The sequence below is a fragment of the Lemur catta genome, chromosome 3 (assembly GCF_020740605.2).
Source record: "Lemur catta isolate mLemCat1 chromosome 3, mLemCat1.pri, whole genome shotgun sequence".
Lineage (NCBI taxonomy): Eukaryota > Metazoa > Chordata > Mammalia > Primates > Lemuridae > Lemur > Lemur catta.
Genome location: NC_059130.1, coordinates 21,556,449 through 21,583,388, shown reverse-complemented (window position 1 = coordinate 21,583,388; position 26,940 = coordinate 21,556,449).

Genomic DNA, 26,940 nt, shown 5'->3' with positions numbered 1-26,940 from the left:
GTGGGGCAGAAAGATCCAAATACAATAATAAAATAGAGTTGACCCATGAACAACATGGGGGTGAGGAACACTGATCCCTCCATTTGAAAGCCCATGTATAATTTTTGATTTCCCAAAAACTTAACTACTAATAGCCTACTGTGGTTTTGTTGTTGTTGTTGTTGTTGTTGTTCGTTTGTTTGTTTTGCCTAATGGCCTACTGTTGGCCCAGAAGCCTCACCAATAACATAAACAGTCAATTAACACATTTGTGTGTTATATGTATTATAATGCATACTGTATTCTTATAATAAAGTAACCTAAAGAAAATGTTATTAAGAACATCATATGAAAAGAAAATATATTTACTATTCCTTAAGTGAAAGTGGATCATCATAAAGGTCTCCATCCTCAACGTCTTCATGTTGAGTAGGCTGAGGGGGAGGAAGAAGAGGGGTTGGCCTTGCTGTCTTGGTGGTGGCAGAGGCAGAAGAAAATCTGCGTGTAAGTGGACCTGCACAATCCAAACCCACATTGTTCAAGGGTCAACTGGAATTCAGTATCTGTGAAGTTTATTTTAACAGAGTTGCAAAAAAATAAAATAAACAATAAAGAAAGGGTGTCAGCTACAATGCCTGGGGAAGCCAGGAAGGTCTTTGCAGATTAAGCGGAATTTGAAATGAGTCTTAGAGTACCAGCAGCTATTACCAGGAAAGCAGAACCAGAAGAACGTTCTAAGCAGAGCAAGCAGCATGTGTGCAGGCACAGGGAAGGGAACACAGACCCACGCGAGGGACACTCTGGGCAGCTTAGTGTGGCTGGAGTTCCAGAATGAGGGTTTCAGAGGTGGTGGCAAAGGGTGGGACTAAAACGGTGGCTAGAAGACAATAGCTAAGGAGTTTGGGCTTTTTAGTCCTGTACACAATGAGAGTCAATACAGGGCCTTATACAGGAGGGTCCTATGATCAGATTTTAGTTTAGGAATAACTCTTCAGCGAGAAAGATGGAGAGACCGAAGCAAATAGCGCAATTAAAGGATTCTTGCCATGATACCCAAAGAGAGAGAAGGGCATGCTGTACTAAGGCAGTTACTCACGTACTCATGTTCCCAAGTCAGAAACTCAGGAGTCTCCTCCAGACTCCTCCATCTCTCCTTCCTTGCCACCCCTCGCCACTCCCATCTTACTTATGACCGGTATCTACATGGGTCTACCTCATACCTTCTCCTGAAACACACACTCTTTGCAATCCGAGACTAATCTCCCCTGTCAAGACTAAATTAGTCAGTCCCATTCCATACTTAAAATTATTATATGCTGTCCCCTACCTTAAAGTCCAAGCTTGTCAACAAGAAACACAAGACCCTGTCTACTACTCCAGTCCCATTTCTAACTACTTCCACTCCAATTATATTAGTCATCTTTCTCTTTCTCACGAGTTCCATGCTGTCTCTCCTGCATCTTTATGTTTGAACATACCGTTCCTTTGGCCTAGATGGCACCCCTTCAGTTGTCTACCCGACAAATACATCCTTCCAGACTGAGAGCATGCATAACCGCTTCAGGTTAGTTTGCTTCATTGAACACTCATGATATTCTAAGATTGCCACCAGAAAAACAGACAGATGTCCCCTCTCATAACAGCCTGCTCATAGCTCTGTTAAACTATCTAGCACACTGGATTGGTGGCTATTCATTTATCTCACACCCCAGTACTCACATAACTATTAGGAAAAAGGGCCAGGTCTTATCCAAGCCTTTTGGTGCTCAATACAAATGAATGACTAAAGTAAAAGGGAGATGTCAGAGACATTTCTGAGGTAGATTCCACAAGTCTTAAGTGCCTCAGTAGATAGGCTGAGATGGGGAGAAGATGTTTCTACCTATAGAGATTAATGTTTGGCCTCTATCTAAATGAGAGTGAGAAGCAGCGTGGATTACAAAGGGGATAGATATCAAATTTGTTTTGAGCATTTGAATTTGCATACTTGCAGGGCATACAGATGAAAACATCTATTGGTTGTCACAGTTTTGGAAGGTAGCTGAAGCCCAAAACTATACATGTTCCTCCAGGAAAAGAATGTAGAACAAGAAAACAAAACTAAGCAAACTCTCGGGAACTTGGGGCCAGAGAGCAAATGTTTCTCTTGAACAAGGGAAACAAAACATCTTTGGGGCACCTTCACTGGCCTAGATTTGAATATCTGTTGGAGGAACAGGAATGCTGTGCTTGCATGTGTACAGGATTTATATTTGTTTTTACTGGTGGTGGCCATTCTAGTACTGTCTAGAAGAGTCAGGTATCCAAGCTCAGTCTCTGAGCTTGGAAGACTACTTGGCTCTGCAAGTGAGGGACCATGCTCATAAACCCAAAGAGGTCTTGGAGTCCCCACTGATGAATTATTCATACATTGAATATATCTGGGAAAGCTCCCCATTCACACATCCCCATATCCCTTTAAAGACTGGAGCTGCATACAGGTAGGATTTCCCAGTTATGGTTTCTGAGGGAAGCAGCCCTAGGACACCTTGCTTAGAGCACCACCGTGGCCCACAGTGACAAAGGCAACAGCTGTGGGCGGCCCTCCTGAGAACACCCTGCCTTCCCATGAGCCTTAGGTCGTGGAGTTCCTGGGTGCAGAAACTGGGTCATTCATGAATGACTAGGGGCAGACATTTGTGCTTTCCAAAACTTCTGAAAGCATTAAAGAGTAGGTAATTTAAGGAACTTTGAAAAGTAAGAGTTAAACCTCTATTCTGGGCTAAGACAAGGCTCATCTTGATGATATTAAAACCCGTTAAGTACATAAAATTGGGCTAGGATTAAACAAATGTAGGCAGCAGGATTGGGTGTTTTGATGAGAGGATTTGAAGCTTTCAGCTACTTCTCCCCTTGCCCTTCATCTAGTGTAATAGCTGGAATTTTATTGCAAAATTTTTGTTCGTGTAATTTTTTTTGGTATTATAATGCAAATATTCTAAGAATGAATGAGCAGTGATAATAACTTTTCTTTAATTCTACTACTTAAACCACAGTTACAGAATGTTAGAGACCAGCTAGACTAGAGGGGTTTTATTCCCCTGTGTATTCTCTCTCTCTCTTTCTCTCTCTCTCTCTTAACCTTAGAATCTTTTATTCAAATTAAAGCTTACTGCTGAAGTTCAATCTGAAAAAAGGATAAAAAAAAAAAAAGCTTCTCTAGTGTGTAGCAGCAGCAAAGCAAAAAACTAGGGATGCCACGGAGTCTGGTTGTTAAAAACACGCTTCTACTCCAACACTTTGATATTAAAAGAGGTTCTTTTGCACAGCCTCTTCTCACTAAGGTTGAATAGGATTAATGGTGACTATGCTTCCTAGTTAGTATTGAAAAGGAGGTCCCACAACATCAGGCTATGGTCCAGTTTGGAATCTAGGAGGTGGAATTCCTTTAGTCCTATTCTCTCTCCCCACCCCATTTTATTTCCTTGCATTGTTTGTGTACAAATCTGTTTCTCTCACTAGACTGTAATATCTTTATTATCTTTGTCTCAACTTAATTAATTTTGATATTTCCTACACAGATTGCTCACAAGACTTTTCACAGTCTAGGTGTTTCAAAAATGTTAAATCAACAGATTTTACAGAATTTAACGCAAGTCTACAGAAATTAAGCAATATTCCCTATTTGTAAATACAAGGACTAGATCCAGTTCCTAGCACACATAAGGTACATGAATGCATGATTGGATGAATGAACAAATGACCCAGGTGCTAATGTATGTGAAAATACCTTGTAAACTATAAACTGCTTCACAAATGTGAGTTTTAATTTAGGTTACATGGCTATTTTCTGGCTCTCCCAATCTGTTGCACGCTGACTGAATTTTGGCAAATTTAAGTGAAGCCCAGGAGGAACTGCGTGGCGTGTGCCCCAGGGGCAGCTGTAAGGGCAGGCACAGAGAGCAAAATCTAAGGGGACGTCCTGAGCCCGTGGGCCTGGAACAGAGGGCTCCCAGACTGCTAACAATCCAGTTCTCACCCTTAAATTTCCAGTGCTCAGCAATAAGCAAACATGAATGTTTTAAGCAGCTCATAAATCTTCTTGGAACCAGGGTGCTGAATAAGTCCTAGGAAAGTGGTAATGGTGGAAACAGGATCACCTCTCTGGAAGTAGTTCCTTTCGGTGCCAGCTTTTGCCCCTGTTAGCTGCTAACACACATAGCCAAGCTGCCTCAGTGAGGCTCATATTGCAGTAAAACAGAGCAAATGGAGGGACAGAGACCAGAACGAGTCCCGTGGAATCTCTGAGTTTCCCAGTTTGGGATCTGTCAATGGGTGATGCCACCCCTTTCGAGAGTTTTCATGTTGGAGAGCACTCCCTGAGGCCTGGCAGTCCAGGAGGACACGGATTCCAGACTTAGAAACACGCCAGAGTTATTCTGCTTCTGCCCAGTAACCCAAAGCGAAGAAGAGGAAAAATAGACCCACAAAGAGAGGTTACAATAAACTTGACTGTGGAATTTAACCTGAATTTTCATTAAGCAGTTTTTTTTTTTTTACTACACTTTGATGAGGGGAAAAAACATAAAAATCTCTATTTAAAAATGCTTTCTGGTTTGCAACTGTGTCGAGGAGGCCTGTGATTCTCAGAGTGGCCTAAAGTCAGACGGTCACGATCTAGGCAGCGGTAGACCCTCTCTCTACTCATTTCACCTGCTTCACACCCTTGCTTTAGTATCTATCCAGGTATTCTAGTTATTTCTCTAAACACCTGTCCCTGATGAAAGGGCCTACCAGACAGCTTGTTTATCCTTTGTTGACTGCTTAACAGCCACTAACATACAACAGGCATTCAATAAGAATTTGACAATAAATTTTGATATTGATCCCACTGATTTATTTTAAAAAGCTTATTACCAAGATGGGATTTTTTGCTCAGTACAGGTTTAAAGACCCTTTGCTGATCTCCAACATGAAAAGTCTTGAAAGGGGTGGCATACAACCTAGCTATGTCCCAAGTAGTGTAAGGTTAGAACTGTTCATAGGTATGATAGATCCAGTGCAGTTGGATTGGTCCAGCTTGGGGCAAATTCTTCCCATGGGCTAATCAGCTCTGATGAGGAAATGAGGTCAGGGAGTTATAAATATGGCCTGAAGTGGAAACTAGAAGTACTTTTCAGAGAATAATAGAGCATGGCTCTGCCGACAACCCAAAATGTGTCAACCACAGACCCCACGTTTATATGTGTGTGTGTTTATACATATATATAGGTGGGTCCTAGGACTGGAGGTTCATGCAGTTTTCTTAGCTGAAGGATGTACATCTGTGTGTGTGTGTTTAACGTTATTGTTGAATGCTCTACTAAACCTCCAGGCAGAATCCACTCTTCCCTCCTCTTTGTCTCCACATTGCCTACTATCCACTTTTAACAGAATCATTAGCAAATTGCATTGCAAACAGTTATTTACAGGTTAGTCTCCCCCGTTATACTGTAATATCAAGAACTAAGTCATGTTTTTCTTATCCTACATCCCTTGTTTCTACTACAGTGCCTTGGAGGTACAATAACAAAGAAGGCAGTATCATTTTCTCAAACTGTTTAATATCTATCTAGTGGTGTTTCTAGACAATCCCAGGACAGTATAGAAAAACTGCCCCCCAATCTGAGTGGGAGCCGAAAGACCAAAGAATGACTCAGACAAGTCCAGCTTGATGAGTTTGTTGAGTTTATTAGAAGTAACTTACAAGGGCACCTATGCCTGGGCAACACAGGAATTTCTGTCACAGGAGCCTTCTTGCATGGGAGATCCACATCTGCCCGCCCATTGTGTTGCCTTAAATCCCTTCCCAATGAGTGACACAAAGCTTTTACACTGTGTCATTGCTTATTCACAGGTGAAACAAATCACACATGTGCAGTACCATCGTCATGCACCATCATATGACACATATCGTGTTAATGATATCACACTTTTCCCTTAGGCAGAGATTTTAGTATTACCATTAGTTAAAGGGCACTACAGGACAGCCGAAGCAGTTTTAAAGCAGTCAGGGCCTGTCTGAGCCGGCCACTGCAAGGCAAGAAAGTGCTGAGGCACCCAAGAAAGTGCTAGGCACTTTTCCCAGCCCCAGAAATTATTTTTGTATTTACTTAATATACTTTGTAACAATTTTGCTGAGCACTCCAAGCTAGAAGGGTGTTTCTGTTATGTGGTGGGAACCTGTGTTTTTCCCTCAATCCATCCCACTCCTCAGCTCTTAGAATCATTCCACCCATCTTCTGCAATGATCCCGGAGTAGGAAATGAGTCAACATAACATGTATGATTCCTACATTGACTTGTATCTCCTGGCAGTAACTTATGCATATAACCCCTATCCACACTATATCTAACAATAACAAAAGCAAGTACTAAACACAGTCATTATGCCAATTAATAAAACATAACTCCAATGCAAAAGCAAAGAATGTAACCATTTAGAAAAAGAATCAAAGACTCGTAGTTTTTCTTTGTTACTGATCTGGGCATCTAAATAATTTAAAGCATCAGTAACATTATCTTCTTTATCTGGAATATATGTGCAGCAAGTGGTTCCTACTAAGGGACAGGTCCCATCCTGTGCTACAGTGAGTGTATCCGGGGCCAATCTATTTTGTAAAGCCATTTTTCTTATTTGGGTAGTTTCTTGGCTTAAGTAGTACACAGCGCTTTTTGTGTGGTAAGTGATTTAGCTGTGAATTGGGCCAGAGCAGTAACATGGTTGAGAGCAACAAATGCTCCTTTTCCAGGAACTAGAATACTTAGGAGTCATTCCCATCGAGCAAAAGACCTGAGTCAATAGGCTCTCAGAGCCTTTATGTTATTAGGCACCGTGGCAGAGTTTTATGTGCAATTCCTGGCAGGAAAGGCCACCTCATAGGTTGGTTTAAAAAAGAAATACAATTTAAAGTATAATTGAAGTGGATTAAAATAAATACAGTGGGATCTCAGAAAAGGAAAGTCAGTTCAGATGTGGTCAATGAGAAAGGGGGTAGTTTTTAATCTGGGCTTTTAATGAAGGGTAAGATTTCAACAGACTTGGAGCCCTTAAGTCTGTCCCCATATCCATTCAGTTTAGCCAAGGAAACCTGCTCTCCTGAAGAGTGTCCTGGGCTGCTCTGACGGCTCCTCGGTTGAGGCCATGTTGCCACTAGGAGAAACTGCCTGTTCATTAAGGGAGAATTAAACCCAGCCACCTTTCCCTAGGCCCCCTGTGGGGAATCACCTTTATTTGCTGTTTTGGTTAAAGTGATCTTGTCAGGTTGTTTAGGCCTTTAACATGACTGATCTTTACAGTTGTGTTTTTGAGCAGGAAATGGCCAGACCCCACCCTGAGCACTCTGTCTTTTTTAACAAAAAGAAAAATCCATCATTCCAACAATGAATCTCTTTTCTTGTTGTAAAGGAACTTTTGAAAACAGAAAATCCATATAAGAAACTTAAAAAAAAAAACAAAACGGTTACTTGCAAAAATCTGGCTTTACTGAAAATTAGTCATAAGGCTCAATGTCTAGAAATTAATGGAGAATTTTATATTTATGGATAAGCAAAATTGGGACTATTATCTGGTATAGGAAACTGAATTTATTACTAGAAACAAAAGGAATTTTTATGCCTTAAGACATGGAACTTCTTGATTGAGAAGGGAGAAGTTTGGATTACTGCAATTCTGTGAAGAAAAACTAAATAGAAATGTTTTTTCATTAATGTGGTTATGTCTCTCTGGGAGCATTCCGGGTAGATGTAGCCTAGAGAGTGAGATTACACATTCATGAAAATAGATTTCTTTCAAGGTTTGAGAATATAGTAAATTATACTATATTATTTATATATTTTTATATTATATAATATATTATGTTTTATAATATAAAATTAAGAAATGTATCATTATATAAATTTTAATATTATAAATGGCATTTTTATTATTTATATTTTAAATATATTATATTTTATTATTTATTAACAATAAATTAATAAATATATAAAATTATATACATTTATAAATTTTATGATTTATATAATGAGTTATATATTTATATAATATAGTTATTTATATATAAATAATTATAAAATGTGATAAAATAGTATTAAAATCAATGGACTATAAATGCAAAAAGGGTTTTTTTTTCTTATTTTCTATAAAAAATTACATGAAGTGCTTAGAAAAGTTTCAGTAAAAGTAAGTCATAAAAAAATTGCTATGAACAAGATAGTATGGAAGATGGAGGAGATTTTTATAAAAGCACAGAAGGCTTCTGCACCCAGATTACTTTAAAAGTGCCCTTAAATTCTCACTATATTTTATAGCAACTGTAAATGGAAATGAGAGATGCTGCTTTATGGTGACACAGAACTTACACTCAGGGACACATACTTAAAGAAAAAGCCTTGGACCTACATCAAAAGATTGGCATATAGATGATCATATGTTTTGCATTAAAATAAAATGTGTAAGGTGTGTATCATTTTTTATGATTTCTAACTTTAACTTTTTGGATTACCAGAATAATACTATTTCCAATTGTATTGAACAATGATGACTTTTAGTGAGCTACTTTATGTAACAGTTAATAAAGTTAGGAGTGCTCCTAATTTCTTAAGGTGGTATAGAAAGGACTTTGAAAGGTTTAGGAAAAAAAACAAGAAACAACAGATGATGGAACAAAAGTCCACTCTGAAGCAAAAAAGCATCTATGCCTTAAGTTTGATATGATAATAGCAACTCTTAGAACTGTTTCGGGCAAAAAGAATGAATACTAGACTAGATGAACCACATAATACCTATCAACTATTATTAATATCTCAATTTTCCTTCGCTTAAGATAAAGATATTGGTGCCCTTACCACTCTTCTGCCTTTCTTTACACCCCTTCAAGTCCCATCATCTATGCTTTTTCTTATGCACTGAAAAAAAATTGTTAAAATTTACATTCTGATCTATAATCATTAAATATTTGGCATTTCACCTACAAACCAATTCTAAAAGTTGAAAACCAACAAATAGTGTTATTATGACTATTGTTCTGTATAATAATAGAGTTGCCAGATTTAGCAAATAAAAATACATGATGTCCAGATAAACTTGGATTTCAGATAACAACAAACAATTGCTTTTATATAAATATGTTCTATGAAATGTTTGGGCCATACTTATACTAAAAGATTATCTAAAATTCAAATTTAACTGAGTATCTATATTTTATCTGGCAACCTGCCTATATGACAATGTCCTGTGCAAGGATTATGTTTTCTCCATGGATCTGATGTCATGACCCCTATCTAGTCAGAAGAAAATATTCCTAGACCTAAAGTAAATAGATAATCTTTTCTTAAACACCATCATTTATTTAAATCCCAGTAACCGTTTTATCTAAAAATCAATGCAACTAAACAAAAAGTTTTATTTAGGACTTGTTATCATATTCTTATTCTCTTTGGACATTCTGAAATCATGTGATAGGTTTTGTGACTCCTCCTCATAAAAATGAAGAGTTTAGCCTATTTGTGTGTGTATTTTTTTTTTCACACGCACACATAGAACTTTGTTAAACACCTGTTAAGAAAGTGGTATTTTACATACATCATCTATTTAATAATAGTCACCGCCCTGCTTAAAACCCTTCTTTGGCTTTCCATTTCACTTTATATAAAGTATAAAATCCACTAAGTGCTCCACAAGGCTGTACATGATCTGAGTTCTTTCTCTTTGTTCAGTCCTACTTGGCAGCACTATTTTCATTTTGTTCATATCTTTCATATTGGTCTTTTGTTCCTGGAAACTCAATCATTCATTTTTTTTTACTATTTTTTCACTAGTAAATTTTGTTTTCTCTGATTGATTTACAATCATCTTTTCATTTCCCTTGACTGTTTTTTTTTTTTCCCCTGAAACTAAACTAGAAATGTGTAGTTTTTCTCCTAAAAAATCCAATGGTCTTCTTTCTTATAAAATTATATTCTCTAATTTTCTCATCAGCCTGCTTCAAGGAAATCCACATGTTCAATATACTTGCTTGCAGTTTGGCCCATACCAAATGGTTGCTTAATCCAAATATTTGAGTAGTAAACTCCAAATTCCATCATTCTTTAGCACCATCAAATACATTGTTCCCTCTGGCCTAAATATCATCTCACCCCATTGCCACTCTCTTTCTCTTGACTCCATTAATTCCTACTAATCCTCTATATCTCATGCCAATACTACCTTAGAAGTCCTTGAAAATAATTGTATTTATTTGTGTGATTATTGATGTCTGACCCCCCCAGCAGAGACTGTAAGCTCTATGCAGGCAAGAGCCATGTGTGATTGGTTCTCTACTGAATGCCCACTTTTTAGCATGGTGTCTGGTACATGGTAAATGATATATACAAATACACATACATACATACAGGAATGTATATATACATACACATATATACATATATAATTATTAAATGAATGGGTAGATAGATGAATAAAGAATGGTCATAGGATAAGAGTGATATTATTTTCATCACAATTTTACAAATTAGAAAAACTGAGTTTTGGAGAAATTAAATAACTCATTTATTTAGTTCATGAGTGGGAGTCAGAATTGAAATCCACATCTGCTTATTATCTCTATTCCTGCTACTCTCTAAAGTCCATTCAAGTTCCAACAACCCATGACTATATTATCTATAATCTTGCTAATAAGACTACAGTTGGGGAAAAAATAATGATATCGGTTGATTTTCACAGAACTGTCTTTTCAGACATTAAGCAATGTGTCTCGGGGGGGTTGCAAGGAGTGGGACTGGCTTGTGGTTTGGTGAAAGGGAGGGGCAGACTGAGCCACACAGCCAACAGAGACAGCACCTGGAACAGAAGAGAGTTTTTGCCCACACACTGAGTATCTGGCTTCCAGATGGACCTTGGGCACACATTTGTTTTTGTAATTTTTCCCCCTCTTCTTCATCTCTTCTTTCACCACCCTACTTTCAGAGGAATTTAAGGGTGGGCTTTGTGCTGTATTGCCTCCTTTTTCCCTCTTCAACCCCACCCTCTATTTCCCTTCCACAAACAGTGACCAGCAGTGACAGAGCTTTCCTGAGCTTGGAATCAAAGGGGAAACGAAATCTAACTGATTCACTCAGCACTCTTCAACCTAGACACCTGGCTGTTTCTGCAGCTTTTGAGTAGAGCTTGATCTGTTTAGTTAGGACAATAGTAGTTCAGTTCATCTACTCAGAGCAACCAGAAGTTCTGTGTGCTGAGCGATGGCTATCTGTCAGTGATCTACCTTCCATAGGCATGTCCTGGAAGATAACACAGGACTGACCAGTTCTGTTAGGGCAGGCCACAGGGCTTAGCTTGTTAGCAAAAGCCACTCTCTGATATAGGGAGCATGTTGTGGCCTTTTGTGGCCTTTCTGTTCAGGCTTTTCAAGGATTAGCAAAAGATTGCAGTATCTTTTCCCAAAGCAAACCTTTAGACATTTTCAGAAAATAGTAATTGTCTCATTCATTCACTAACCTCAGGGAGGAGTCCAGGATCCTGGCAGGGATCTGTCTTCCATTATCATTCTTAATCTTCAAACAACATACCTGTGCTGGATCAGGACAGCTCCATAAAGAGATCTAAGTACATCTTTGAACACAGTCCAGGCTCCACTCCCTATTTCCACGGACCAGATGCTGTGGGGAAGGCACCTGTCTCAGAATGAAAGGCAGAGAATGAGGCAGGGGTGACTGAAAAGGTCAGGGGAAAGTTGCAGCAAAGTTGGTTTCTGTGAATTAACATTGATTCTTCTCCTCCACCTTAAGTGTTTAGGCTAAAAATACCAAAGCTTACCAAAGCTAAATACCAAAGCTTACCAAAGCTTAATACCAAGCTTAAATTGTGAGTAGAAAAATGTGGAGTGTGAATTATTGTTCCCACTTGTTTATAAATTAATGGAGGAAGGGACCACATCCCTGTCTTCCTTTCAGCCTCCCTCTTATGGGAGATTGTTATTGTTATAAATACTCATGTTCCTCCACATGAAGGGATGCTATCTTCTCACTCTGTTGGTGTCAGGCTTGGCTACATTGCTTGCTTTGGCCAAATATGAACAGAAGTGCTATGTGTCACTTCTGAGCAAAAGATTTAAAAGTTATCACATAATGTTCTCTTTTCTCTCTGCTACAGAACTAGGATTAACCCTAAAAAGTATCGCTCCTTTATCTTGGGTACCGGAAAGAAGAGGAGGTGGAGCAGAGCCATAGCTGACCTGCAATGGATATAGTTTGAGCAAGAAATAAATACTTGTTATAAGTCAGTGAGATTTGGGGGTTGTTTCTCACTGCAACATATTTAGGCTATATTCCCTATTCCAACGGACCTCCTAGAGTTTGGTCTAAATTCAGATATACTTACATCAACCACCAAGAGAACGCATAGCCCACATAGACATTAAAGCCTCCATCCGAAAGATACTGAGAGTGGCCCTCCCACTCATAAGAATGGCAATACTTGTAGCATTTGAGAGTTCTTAAGACGTTTCTTCTTTTAGGGATGAATGTCATGTAACTAGCATGATTTATAGATATACCACAAGTTCCTGTGCCATTAAATTTCTTTCTTTCATGTATTCTAAGTCCATTTGTCCCATACAGATTGGTAGGGAATAGTCCTAACCTCACAGTTTTCAAGGGCTGGCAGCAGAGGGAGGGAGCTGAGAGATCAGAAACAATAACCAGAATGTGAGGGACACTGTGGAGTAATCCAGGGTTGGAATAAATTACAAAATTTTCTAGAATATTGGACTCTGTAGCTAAAGGATAACTACAGAATCAGATACTCAAGGAAGTGGGATTTCAGCAGGGACTGGAATATTGAAGAGTAGGACAGGAATAACAAAAAAGCATAGCAAACATATTCTTGTTATGTTTATCACTGGCCTAAATCCAAGGGAGTTTCAATGAAATAGAGGCATGATTCCCAATCTGGAGGAGTTCAAAATCTCCTTGTAGGAATGAGTAAAACAAACTGCTAAAAATGTATTATTGAACTATGATATGCACATGGAGAAATGCATATGTTATAAGATTACAGGGTGGAGACTATGTACAAACTCAGTACCTTCTGGGTTATACTGAACATCAGATCAAGAAACAGAGCACTACCTGTCCCCAGAAACCATCATCGTGATTCCTTCCAACTTCTTCCCAAAGATCACCATTATGTCAACTTCTAATGGCATAGATTAGTTTTGCCTGCTTTTCAAGTATATAAAAATGGAATCCCACAGTGCATACTCTTTCACGTTTGGCTTCTTTTAATCAACATTACATTTTTAAGCATTATCTCTATTGTTCCCTGTAAATGTAGAGTGTTCATTTTCATTTTGATATAGTACCCCATTGTGTAAAGATGTACTTATTTATCTAATCTACTGATGAATATTTGGTAGTTTTCTGGTTTGGAGTATTTTAAATAGTGTTGATCTGAAAATTCTAGTACCTGTTTTTGGTTAACATATGCATGATTTTATGTTGTATAAATGTCTAGGACTGCAATTTCTGGGTCATAGGAATTGTTAGTAGTTGTGTGGTGTCCTGTGTTGAGAAGAACTGTAAGGCCACATCTGAGCTTAGTGAAAATGATTGGATAAATTTATTATTTATATCTGGCAAGGGACAGAGAGGCAATGATATGCATGCCAGGTATTTGGCATCCCTAGTATTGAACAACAGTAAAATCAGTACACTAAACAAGTGATTCTAAGTCTAAAGTTAAGGAATAAGATAGAGTAAGCAATACTGGAAGCCATGGGGCAAAAGCCACAGAAAAATTGATAAGAAATATAGCTCTGACAGTCCTTTCAAAACTTAGATTCTGTCTTCCCCACTTTTTCCTTAGTTCTTTCTTCTCTTTCATTTAAATGCTGATGGATTGTGTGGTTGATTTAAGATACTGACAACAATGGTACACTGTTGCTACTGCAATGCACATTTCTCCAAATGAGCCAGCCTGAGTGACTTGCAGTACAAGATATCAATGAAGAGACTGATTCAAGAAGACAGCTGGGATGAGGACGATCTCTTGGTCTCATGGGAGAAGGTGGAAATGGCTAGGTATGAATGTGTGCTTTAAACTAAAGAGTGATAATATTAAAAGTAAAGAAAAATGCATAATATAAAAACAATAGAGAAAAATCAACAATACTAAGTTGATTCTGTAAAAAAAAAAAATCAACAAAATTAATTGACAACTCCTTAGCTAAACTGGCTAAGAAAAAAAGATAGCATCAAATTACTAAAATCAGGAATGAAAGAAAAAATTGACAACCAACCTTAAAAAATGAAAAGGATTATCAGGGAATACCATAAACAAATGTATACTAACAAGTTAAATAACTTAGATAAAATGGAGACTCTTAAGAAACAGAAATCACCAAAATTGACTCAAGAAGAAATAGAATATATGGATAGACTTATAAAAAGTGAAGAAATTTCATTAGTAATTTAAAAACTTCCCACAAACCAAAGTCTGTGCCCAGATTCACTTTACTGGAGACTTATACCAAACATATAAAGAAGATTTAATACAACCTGCTACGGTTTGAATGTCCCCCCCACAAAAAAAAAAAAAACTATTGGAAACTTAATCCCCAGTGCAACAATGTTGAGAAGTAGGGCCTAATGGGAAGTGTTTGGGTCACAAAGGCTCCACCCTCATGAATGAATTAATGCCAATTACAAAAAGTCTTGGGTCCACAAATTTTATCTCTTGTTCTTTCTCTCACCCTTTCACCTCTAACATGGGGTAATGCAGCAAGAAGTCTCTCATCAGATGCCAGCACCTTGATATTGGACTTCTCAGACTCCAGAACTGTGAGAAATAAATTTCTTTTCTTTATAAATTACACAATGTGTGGTATTCTATTACAGCAACACAAAACGGACTAAGACACTATCATTCACAAACTCTTCCAAAATAGAAAAGGAAGGAATCACTTCCCAATGCACTAAAAAAACTATTGAAACTAAGAAATAAGTTCAGCCATGTTGTAGAATACTAGATCATTATACAAAAATCATCTGTATTTCTATATGCAAGCAATGAACAATCCAAAAATAAAAACAAGAAAAGAATTTCATTTATAGTAATATAAAAAGAAGAACATACTTAGGAATAAATTTAAGAAAAGACATGCAAAACTTGTACTCTGGGAACTACAACACATCACTGAAGAAATTTTAAAAGATTAAAATAAATTAAAAGGTATCCTATGTGAATGGATTGGAAGACTTAATATTATTAAAGTGTAAATACTCACTAAATTAATCTATAGATTCATTGTGATCTCTATCAAAATCTCAGCTTCCTTTTTTTGCAAGAATTGGAAAACTGAACCTAAAATTCATATGGAAATTCTAGAGTCCCAGAATAGTCAAAGTAGAAAAGAAAGAACAAGAAATTTGAAGGACTCACACTTTCTGACTTCAAAATTTTACACAGTTGCAGTAACCAGGACAGTGTGTCACTGGCATAAGGATGGGTATACGGATCAATGAAACAGAATTGAGAGTCCAAAACCAACCTCTCTGCTTATGATCAATTGACTTTGAATAAGTGTGCCAAGATAATCCAACCTAATGTCTGTTCGACAACTGGTGCTGAGATAACTGGATTTCCACATGCAAGGAATGAAGTTTGACCCCTTCCTAACAACATATATAAAAATGAACTCAAAAGGGATCATAGACCGGGCGCGGTGGCTCACGCCTGTAATCCTAGCCCTCTGGGAGGCCGAGGCGGGTGGATTGCTCAAGGTCAGGAGTTCGAGACCAGCCTGAGCGAGACTCCGTCTCTACTAAAAAAAAATAGAAATAAATTATCTGGACAACTAAAATTATATATAGAAAAAATTAGCCAGGCATGATGCCGCATGCCTGTAGTCCCAGCTACTCGGGAGGCTGAGGCACAGTAGGATCACTTAAGCCCAGGAGTTTGAGGTTGCTGTGAACTAGGCTGATGCCACGGCACTCACTCTAGCCCAGGCAACAAAGTGAGACTCTGTCTCAAATAAATAAATAATAATTAAAAAAAGGGATCATAGACCTAACTTTAAGAAGTAAAAATATAAAATCCTTAGAGGAAAACATAAGTATAAATCTCCACAATCTTGGATTATGGATACCAAAAGTATAAGCAACAAAAGAAAAATTAAAAACATTTGTGCTGCAAATAATATCATCAAGAAAGTGAAAACAGAATCCAAAGAATGGGGAAAAATATTTGCTACTCACATATCTGATAAGGGACTGATACCAGGATATGTAATAAACTCTTAAAACTCAACAATATAAAGGCAAATAACTCAATTTTAAAAATGAGCAATTGATTTAAATAAGCATCTCTCCAAAGAAGATATACAGATAGCCAATGAGCACATTTAAAAATGTTCAACATCATTAGCCATTAGGAAAAGACAAACCAAAGCTACAACTAGATATCAACTCACACCACTAGGATAGCTATGATCGCAAAGACGCATAACAAGCATCAGTGAGGATGTGGAGAAATTGAAATCCTCATATATTGATGGTAGGAATGTAAAGTGGGAAAAGCAGTTCCTTAAAATGTTAAACAAATCTACCAAATGACCTAGCAATTCCACTCCCCAAAATGGAAAACATAAATCCACATAAAAAACTTGAATTTTCATAGTAGCTTTATGCATAATAGCCAAAAAGTGGGGGGAAAAAAAACAAATATCCATCAACTGATGAATGGATAATGAATAATAAAGGTGATATATTCATATAATGAAATATTATTCAACCATAAAAAAAATGAAGTACTGATACATGCTAAGGCATGGATGAACCTTGGAAACATCATGCTATTTAAAAGAAGTCACTGACAAAGGATCACACACTATGAGATTCAATTTATATGAAATTCCAGTCAGGCAAATATATAGAGATAAAAAGAAGATTAGTAGTTGCCTAGGGCTGGGGTCAGAGGAGGAAGAAAATGAGGAGTGACTGATAATGGATCAGGGTTTTTTTTAGTGTAAAGACAATGTTCTAAACTTAGATCATTGTGATGTTTGCACAACTCTCTGAATATCCTAAAACCATTGAATGCTATACTTTGCATGACTAAATTTTATGATATGTGAATTACTGTGTTTTTAAAAAGTGAAGAACAATTATGATGATGATGAAAGAGGCTCTCCACACAGAGGAGAAACTAAAGTGCACTCACAGATAAAGGTGGAAACAATTTATTTGACTTAATATTGTCACATGGTCTCCAACTACCACTACAAAAGTGGAGTCTTCGGAAAAGAAAGGCAAAATACACAGAACAAGGTGTAGTTTTTTGCTGAGTGCAAATCTAAACAATCTTTGTACTCAACACCAGGACTTCTGAAAGTTTTAAAGAGCTATTAAAGTTTTAAAAATATGTATCTTTTAATAAATAAGCAGTTTGCTGCCCAAATCTTCCAAGAGAGCCTCTCTCCAGACGGCAGGCAGCGGCTGGGCTGGGCTGATCCTATGTCCTTTGGAAAAGCCCTTCTCTCTGCCCCTTACCACCTCCACATCTTCCAGGAGCTGAGGGTGTGGTCTTGTTCACGTCAGTCTGTCCCCAACCAGCTTCTCAGTCTGGACAGACTGGGTTACACTTGAATCCTAATTAGAGGGAGTTGTAGGAAACCAGGAAAAAGTCTTCACTGTGGACCTGTGTTTCCAGAGGATGCTGAAGTTGAAGGCAGAGGGATGAAAATATCAATGTTTCCATGCTACCCTAGGTAGAAGCCTTCTTTCTTCCCCCAACTTCCTTCCTTTTAGTTTCTTTTTCCCTCTTCTCTTTCATTTTTGGTCGGAGACACCTTGTTAATTTTTAAAGATTAACAGGCCATTTAGCATGAGAAGAGTGTGGCACAGGTTGCAGATGAATAAAATAGTACCAAAACTTCACACTAAGATGAAAATCAAAGCTGTCTGTTTTATTGCTTAAAGTATCTGTGAGTGCTGAGCAGGCGGAAATTGGTATCTCATTAAAAAAATGAGAAAGTGAGGTAGAGAGGAAGCTGAAAGCTCATTAAAAGTGGTGGAAAAGCCTTCTTAATTATGCTTTTCCATTTGCTAACAAGAGGACATTTGTTATGAGTTCAGGACTCTTTATCCCAAACAAAACAAACAGAGGTAAGGACATTATTTTTGTCTTTTTAGCCAGTGGTGGCTCTGGAGTCCTGTTTCAAAATAAAGGTTTCACTGCGGGACGTCAATTAGGCCAGAGAATGCTGGCAAAGGGTCAACTGCTTTCACTTTCAAAAATTGATTTGAGAGCTGCTACCCAACCTTTCACCTTGCTCCCATGTAAGGGGGAAGGTGGGCAAGGACTCCTTATTAGTGCAAGAATCTGTGCATCTGGAGAGGCATTTATACGTCCTGCTAAGAGTTATTCCGTCAAAAACATTTATTGAAAGCCTACTGTCCCAGTAAAGCACAGTTTTCTTTTCTGGAAAATGGAGATACTAATGACCTCATGGTTGTTGAAGTGATTAAATAAGATGCTACATGAGAAAACACCTAGCAATGAGTTAAGGGCTCCAAGGAACTTTAACAATACTGACTACCACTCATTGATGCTTACTATGAATCTAGTACATTATCTTACTTAATTTTTGTAATAGCCATATATAGTGCTACCGTTTCCACTCTATGAGTAAAAAAAAAAAAATTACATGATTTTTTTACAGTGTCAACTAGTAAGTGAGAGTGGGATTTGAATCCAAGTCTGTTATACAATTTCTCTTGGAAGGTCATGAATAAGATACGGCCTCTAATTTCTAGGCTTATAGTGGAATAGAAATATACTTCAATAATAAAATAGGGTGTGAATAACGGCCAAAGGGATTTAATGTGCTAAGGGAATTTAAAGAAAAGAGAGATTGCTTCTGATTGGAGAATTATGCCAAGAGGCAGTAACATAATGTCAAAGAGTATATACAGAATACTTAGTTCAAATCCCAGATCCCTTTGTTTCTAAGCTGTGTAACACTGAACACATTATTTCTTCTCTCCAAGCTGCCTTCAGCTATAACATGAGAATTGAGATACTATCTCCCTTTTAGGCTGTTGTAAGGTTTGAAAAAAATATGTCTATAAAACACTCAGTGCCTGGTGAATTACTTTTTAAAAATCAGGACATATTTCATACAAGAGGTAGTAAATTAAGAGTTTTGAAGGACAGGGATAGGATTTCAACAGAGACATCTAAGTTTGAGAGAATGAAGCATCTCCAGTGTTAAATATGGTGGAAGTGTACCATTTTCTAAGTATGTCAAGTGTAAGAACAGTTTTCAAGTTCAAGTAATTGTAGTAGAATCATATCAGAATAACCTTCCTGCCAATAACAATGATAAACTCTGCATAAAATATAAAAATCAACTTTATAAAACACTGAAGAGTGACCAAAGGCAATCAAAAACTGAAGGGGATTTGACCTTGGATAGAAGGGACCACAGTGAATGAGATTGACATTTATAAGGCCTTTCTTTTATAAATCCCAAGTCTGCATGGTATTAAGGGGAAAGAGTTCAAACAGAAGGGTGCAGTTTCAGTGACCTGAGGAGACAGAGAACAGAGGAGAAATGTAAAGAAATGATGGTGCCACAGTGGGGGTGAGTGCCTCATATCTACAAATAAACCCTCCTCAAATTCTTGACTGACCCTTGAACTATATATGCTCAGGGCAACATTCCAGGGGAAAAATAATAATTAGAAAGCTAATAGATGTGTACAGGAATTTTAGTGGCTTTCTACTTCAGGAAAGACCAAGGTTTTAGAGTTCAAGTCTAAAAAGTCCAAAGGGGCTTGGACTTTCCAATAAAATCATGGAATGACACTACTTTAGGCATAAAGATTGTGTCTCATGACCAAACTATTGACCCAAAGACTAAGGGGAAAATGGATATGGACCAACCCTTGCAAAGTTAAGCCATCACAAGCTAAAGGTGATCTGCCAGTAATTTAGCTGATGAAGGAGGAGAAGAAAGAAGAAAGAAGGAAGAAGAAGAAGTGGGAGGAGGAGGAGGAGGAGGAGGAGGAGAAGGGGAGGAAGGAGGGGGAGGAGGAGGAGAAGAAGAAAATTTATTTAGAAAAAAGAACTAAATCCCGGGCCTGGAAAATATGACACTCAATAATTGGTATATAATAAAAAAAATCACTACACATGTAAATAACTAGAAAAATATTTATTAGATTTTAAAATCTGGCAGCAGAAATAGATTTGTGGACAAAACAGATGTTGGAATTTACAGACAAGAACTTAAAATACCTATGGTAGACTTCTGCTAACAGCCAAGAGAGAGTAGAATAATCTGGAATTACTATCATTGTAAACAACTAGAAAACTTGAAAAAAATATAGAAAACTAATATTAGGCATTGAGCAACATACTGTGACCTTGAGAGAAGGAAAACAAATGAGATGAGCCCTATCTTCACATTGGTTTATTGCCTGGCATAATTTCTGGATTGTAGTGCAGGAATGGGAGCCTAACAATCTTAGTAAGTTGAAAAGACAGAGAACAGAGTTCAAGGATGTCAAGGAAGCTAGAATTTGGAGCAGAATACTCAAGAAGATGGATATAACCAGAGGAAATTTCTAGAAGTCTTCATAGGGATTCCCCTTAAGTATATGGTTGAATACCAATCTGTGCTTTTTACATAAACTGAAATGCCACAAGGCCAGATAATAACAACCTCTAGGGAAAGAAAAAGTACCAGAAAACTGTAATACTAAAAATTTCAGAATTTCCTCAGGGGTGGTAATCATTTGAGTTCTCTCAGCCATTGTGAGGAAACCTCCTTTAGTATATGGTACATTCAGTAGAGATTTCAGAAAGGCAATGCCTTAATGAGACTAAATTACTCTTTGAACAAAGGCCATTTTAGATCTTCCCTAAAAGATCTTAAAATCAAACCCTGAAAGGATCAAATTAACTTTTTATTATCCATTTAATTTCTTCTGTATCTATAACACATTCTTTTTTATCTAAGTATGGTTTATGTTTCTATCATTTTCCTTAATCTCACCAGAGATTTGTATTTTGTTAATCTTTTTCGAGACTCAACTTTGGTTCTATTTACTTTATTTATGGTTCCTTTATTTTTCTATCCCATCAGTTTATGCTGTTTATTATCTTTCCTTTTCTACTATCTTTGGTTTTATTCTGTTATTCCTTCCTAACTTCTTAAGTTGTATATTAGCACATTACTTTTCAGTCTTTTTTGTTTTCTAATATAAGCATTAATATTAAAGCTATTAATTTTCCTCTAAGTATTGCTTTAGCTATGTTCCAAACATTTTTACATGTCATATTGTCATTTTCCTTTAGTTCTACTTATTTTCTAGGTTCTGGCATGGTATCTTTGCCAACCTACATGTTACTTAGAAGTTATGTTTTTTTGAAAAAAAATTTTGTTGTTGATTTCTAACTTATTTAAATGGTGGTTGGAGTAGAAAATCTGTATGATATTTATTCTTAGAAATTATTGAGATTTGCTTTAATGGAGCAATATATGGTCAGTATTTAAAAATATTCTGTGTGTTTAGAAAAACAGAAAATCTATTTGGATTTGTATCCAAATCCAACAATACTTAGACTGTTAATCTAAGGTGGCTGGATAACAAGGTGGGGGCCTGTGATTTTAAATTTTAAATCATTATTAATATTACTTGACACTGCCAAATGTGATGCTTAGACAGCAAGTCAAATAGGCAGTAAGGAGGTAAGGAGGTAAAGAGGCAGGCACTCTGACCTGGTAGTCCCTCAAGACAAGATAATGAAAGAGTCAGAAGTTTGTGGTATAGATAGTAGGAATAAAGGTAAAAGAAACATTATTGTCCCTCGTATATGGCCTGACCTTCATGCACCATTATAACCAGTGCCTACCTTTTCTTCCTAAAAGAAGATTCTTCTGGTAATTCTACATGCCAGGATTTCCAGACACTCTCAAGTGCATCTAAATCCCGATGACAGCAATTAATGTATTCCATCATCACCCATGTCTTACATACAGCTATTTTTATCTGAAATCTGCTAAGTTCAAGAGCCAAAACACTAACCCCTTCTCACAGGCCCCATCTTTCCTCTCAACTTTCTTTTTCTTTTGTCTGGAATAACTTTCACTTAATGATTAGTGACTTTATTCAATCCATCAACACTGGTCAGAATTACATCAGTCTCTTGGGCATTCAGCAAAATCTGACCTGATAGAAAACAGTCTACCAAAGGAAATTTACAATCTGAAGAACAGAAAAGGAGGCAAAAAGAATGGGGCAAATGACAAGGCAAAGGTTCAGGATGAGGGATAGGAAAACCTTTGGAAGAAGAAATTTCAGATCAGTTCTATTTGATATCATCGTATGAAATGGAACTTTTAACATTAAAAATTATGTGATTCAGAGCTATTTTTCAAAGAAAAAATTGTTTATTCACGAGAAAAAAGGTTATGTTCTTAGCTTTTTTACTTTGTATTTTCCCTTAGTTGATGTTGAGAAAGTTTTTCTGCTCTTAGCAAAGGACTTATTTATGCTGCTTTTTTTCTCTTGAGCATATATATTTTTTTAAAACAGGAATCAAATGATACCTCCTGAGACACAGACTCGAAGCCTGAAGGTGGACAGAAGCCTCCGTGCTTTATGGGAAGAACTAGGAATCTTTTATCACCCGTGGAACTAAGGGCTGGAAAAACAATAAGATGTGATATCTTTCCCAGGTAGGCAAATCAGGTTTTTCTCTTGAGATTTCAAGGAGATTGAGGAGAATGAGGGGTCAGCATTATCAGACTCCATTCAGTTTCCATTTAGCTTTTTAAATAGCCTAGAGTATTGGGAGCCATACAGGATATGGGAAAAGAGAAGCTTGGTTTCCTTTGCCTTGGGGGCTCCAAGTTCACTCAGAGTATAATTAATCTATGTCTTTAACCACTCTTTCTAATGGATCTGTCACCAAATAGAACTGAATTTGTGTTTGTGTTCGTCTCCATTCTTTAGATACAGAAGTGTCTACCATCATGGTCACTAACTCGAGTGGAGATATCATCCCCACTGCCCCACTGCCTTCACAATGCCAGTGTGTATTCTAGGTACAGGGTAGTAAAACAAGGGGAGTTCACTAATTGCCAATGTATTAAGTACTGTCAATTAGTAAAAAAAAAAAAAAGAGAATGGGAAGCAAGACTGATAAGCACTGGTGAGTACTAAAAATGGTATGTGGCAAGCGGTGCTTGTGTAAGAGCTGTGGCAGCTATGGGAGGGTTCTAGAAGGACGTTAGAGTTTGAGCTTGGAAGGAATTTATAGTTACAAGACTGATAAGCACTGGTGAGTACTAAAAACAGTAAGTGCTAAGCGGTGCTGGTGTAAGAGCTGTGGCAGCTATGGGAGGGTTCTAGAAGGCCATTAGAGTTTGAGCTTGGAACAGATTTATAGTTAGTTTTAAGATGACAAGCACTGAAGGTACACCTTGTTGACTTCATAAAAGTCCACTTCTTAAAATTTGGCCAGTGGGAAGAGTTTGCAGAATTTTGTTTCATCCTAGTTTTCTTATTTAGTGTGCTTATGATGTTAAGCAAATATTTCTGTGAAACACACTTTTCACATCTGTAAAATAGAGATAATAAAATCCACACAGCCTACCTCACAGGATTGTCTTAAGACTTCAGTAAGGTTATGTAAGTGAAGAGCCTTTGAAAACTGAAGATTCCTGTAAAAGAGGACCATATTTTTGGACCATGCATGGCTTGGGCTTTGTTCCTTTTTCAAAGAAGTCTCTTCTGTAGGCAAACAGTTGCATCTCTTGAGATATATGGGGCTGGGAATAATTAAAGGACAGTAATGAAACTCAATATACGAGATCTGTCCAGAAAGTATCCAACCATGTAATATGAAAAATAGAGACATTTATTGAAGAAGATACAAGATAAAAGAAACATTCTACATAAGGCAATGACACCTCAGTCCCCTTCAAAGTAGGTACCTTGGGATCTCACACAGTTCTCCCAGTGTCTCTTAACCTAACCCGCACACGTCCAACATTCTCAGGCGTTCTGCTTGTTGCAGGCCACTTTCAACAGATTCTCGACCATCTTTGAAGCATTTGTGCCACATTTTAATTTGTGCTGCAGTCATTGCATTGTCCCTGAAAGCCTTTTGAATCATCCTAATATTTTCCATGAAGGAATGTTTAAGCTTAATGCAAAATTTGATACAGATTCATTGCTCTACTCACTCAGTCATTTTGAATGCGATAGCCACACAGAACACATGCTCACTCAACGACATCTGGCGCCCCACTGACTATCACAGTGAGGCCATCATTGTTCACTCATGCACATTACAGTGCACTTTGCTTGGCTGCAAGGTTATATCGATATTGTGCAAATTGTTCTCATTATATTAACAATGGCTGGATACTTTCTGGACAGCCTTTGTCCAGAACCACTTTAAATTTCAAACCACTTGAAATTTCCCCATAGGTAACTAACGTTCTATTTAATTTCTTCTGTCTTTTTTTTCTCTCGTGTTTCATTTGGTTTGTTTGTATTACTTCAAGTTTGTTGATCTCTTTTTCTTCAGTGTATGTTCTATTGCTAAGTCTATATAGTACATTTCCATACCAAAGACTGTATTGTTTGGATCTAGAACTAACATTTGGTTATTTTTATGTTTTCTTTTCTCTGTTAAAATCTATCATTTGTCCCTTCATTACTTTCATGTTTTCCTTTAAGAGATTTAAATATCCTTGAACATATTTTAAATAGCTATTATAAAAATCCTTGTCTACTAATTCTGTTATTTCTGGGACTATTTTTATTTACTAATTTTTCTTCTTGTTAAAGGTAATATTTCCTTGTTTTTTCATAGGTCTAGTTATTTTTATTGCATGTTTGATGTTATAAATGCTACATTGCATCTAGATTTTGTATTTTTCCTTAAAAGAGTGAGGGCTTTTAGTCTGGCGGTGGTTAGTTTGTTTGTGTATTAACTTAATTATTTTGTATAAGATCTCTACTCTTAAAACTATAAATCATATCTGAGAGTAAATAAAGAAGATTTAAGTGAATGGAGAGATTTTTCATGCCTATGCATCATTTTTCATGCCCAAGACTCAGCATTGTAAAGGCAACAATTCTTCAGTAACTGATTAACAGGATGGATGCAATTTCAATTAATACCCTGGCTATTTTAATGTAAATTAGCAAATTAATTCTAAAATTTACATAGAAATATAATGAGCCAAGAATAACCAAAGAACACCTTAAAGAATATGAACAAAATTAGAAGACTAACATTACAAGATATCAACTGTATTCATTTATAAAGCTGTAACATTTCATACAATTGGCATAATGTAGGCAAATAAGGCAGATTTCAGAACTCAATCACATTTATGACAAACACAGCATTGCAGAGCAGTGGGGAAAGGGCAGTATTTATTTAAATAAAGGATACTTATGTAATTGTTCATCCTCATGGAAAAAATATATCTGAGCCCCTATTTTACACCATACCGCCCCCCAAATTAACTTTAGGTGGATTGATGCATCTTAATGTATAAGATAAAGGGCTCAAGATTCCAGCATATAACACTGTAGCATACCTTCATGACCTTTGGGTTAGCAAAGATTTCTTAAACCAGACAGGAAGAAGACAAATTATAAAGAAAGCAACTGATACCTTGGACTACATTAAAATTAAATATACCTACTCATCAAATGGTATCATTAAGGAGAGATAAGGGAAGCCATGGGAGATTATATTTGCTACAGGTATTAACAAGTGAATTGTATCTAGAATAAAGAACTCCTACAAATTAATAAAGAGATATAGGATATACTTTTTAAAAATTTAAATGTATAAATGTTTCACAAAAGAAGATATCCCAATGGTCAGTAAATATTCTGATCAGTTATCAGGTTTGGATGGGCGGGACATGGACAATGTATATAACCTGAACTTATGTACCCCCATGATGAGCTGAAATAAAAAAAAAAAAAAACATAATACGATTATCACTACACAATCACCAGAATGACTAAAATATTCAGATGTGAAACAAATAAAAATTCCTTTTATTGCTGGCTGGGATATAAACTGGTACAACCATGTAAGAAAACTGATTTACCTACTAAAGCTGGTACACATATCTAATGACACAAAAATTTCATCCCTAACTATATAGCCAACAATATGTCCATATATATACCAGAAGACATGTACAAGAATGTAAAAACCAATATTTGGAAACACACAAATGTGATGTAATCAATTATTATATACCATCACTATTATTACCTATAGCAATGAAAATAAACTACTACATGCAACAACACAAAGATCACAAACATCACACTGAGCCAAGGAAAGCAAAGAGAAAAAGAATTCATAGTGTCACCTCATTTATATAAAATATTAAAATAAACAAAACTAACAGATGGTTTTCCTAGTCCATTTAGGCTTCTATTAGAGAACACCATAGACTGGGTGGCTTACACACAACAGGGATTTATTTTTCATGGTTCCAGAGGCTGGGAAATTTGAGATCAAGTTACCAGCAGAGTCATTGTCTGATGAGGGCTTGTCTCTTCGTTCATGGATGGCTGTCTTCTCCCTGTGTCCTCACATGCCACAGGGGACAAGGAAGCTCTCTGGGGTCTCTATTATAAGGGTGCTAATCCCATTTATGAGGGTCCCCACCCTCAAAACATAATCACCTGCCAAAAGCCCTACCTGCTACCACACACTGGGGCTTAAGATTCCATATATGCATTTGTGGGGGACACAGCATTCAGCCTACAGCAATGGTGTCAGAAATCAGGATAGTGGTTACTCTTAGGGGAGGAAGATACTGAAATAGGGATGATGGAACTTTCTGGGCATGTTCACTTTGTGAAAGTCCTTTGAACTATACCC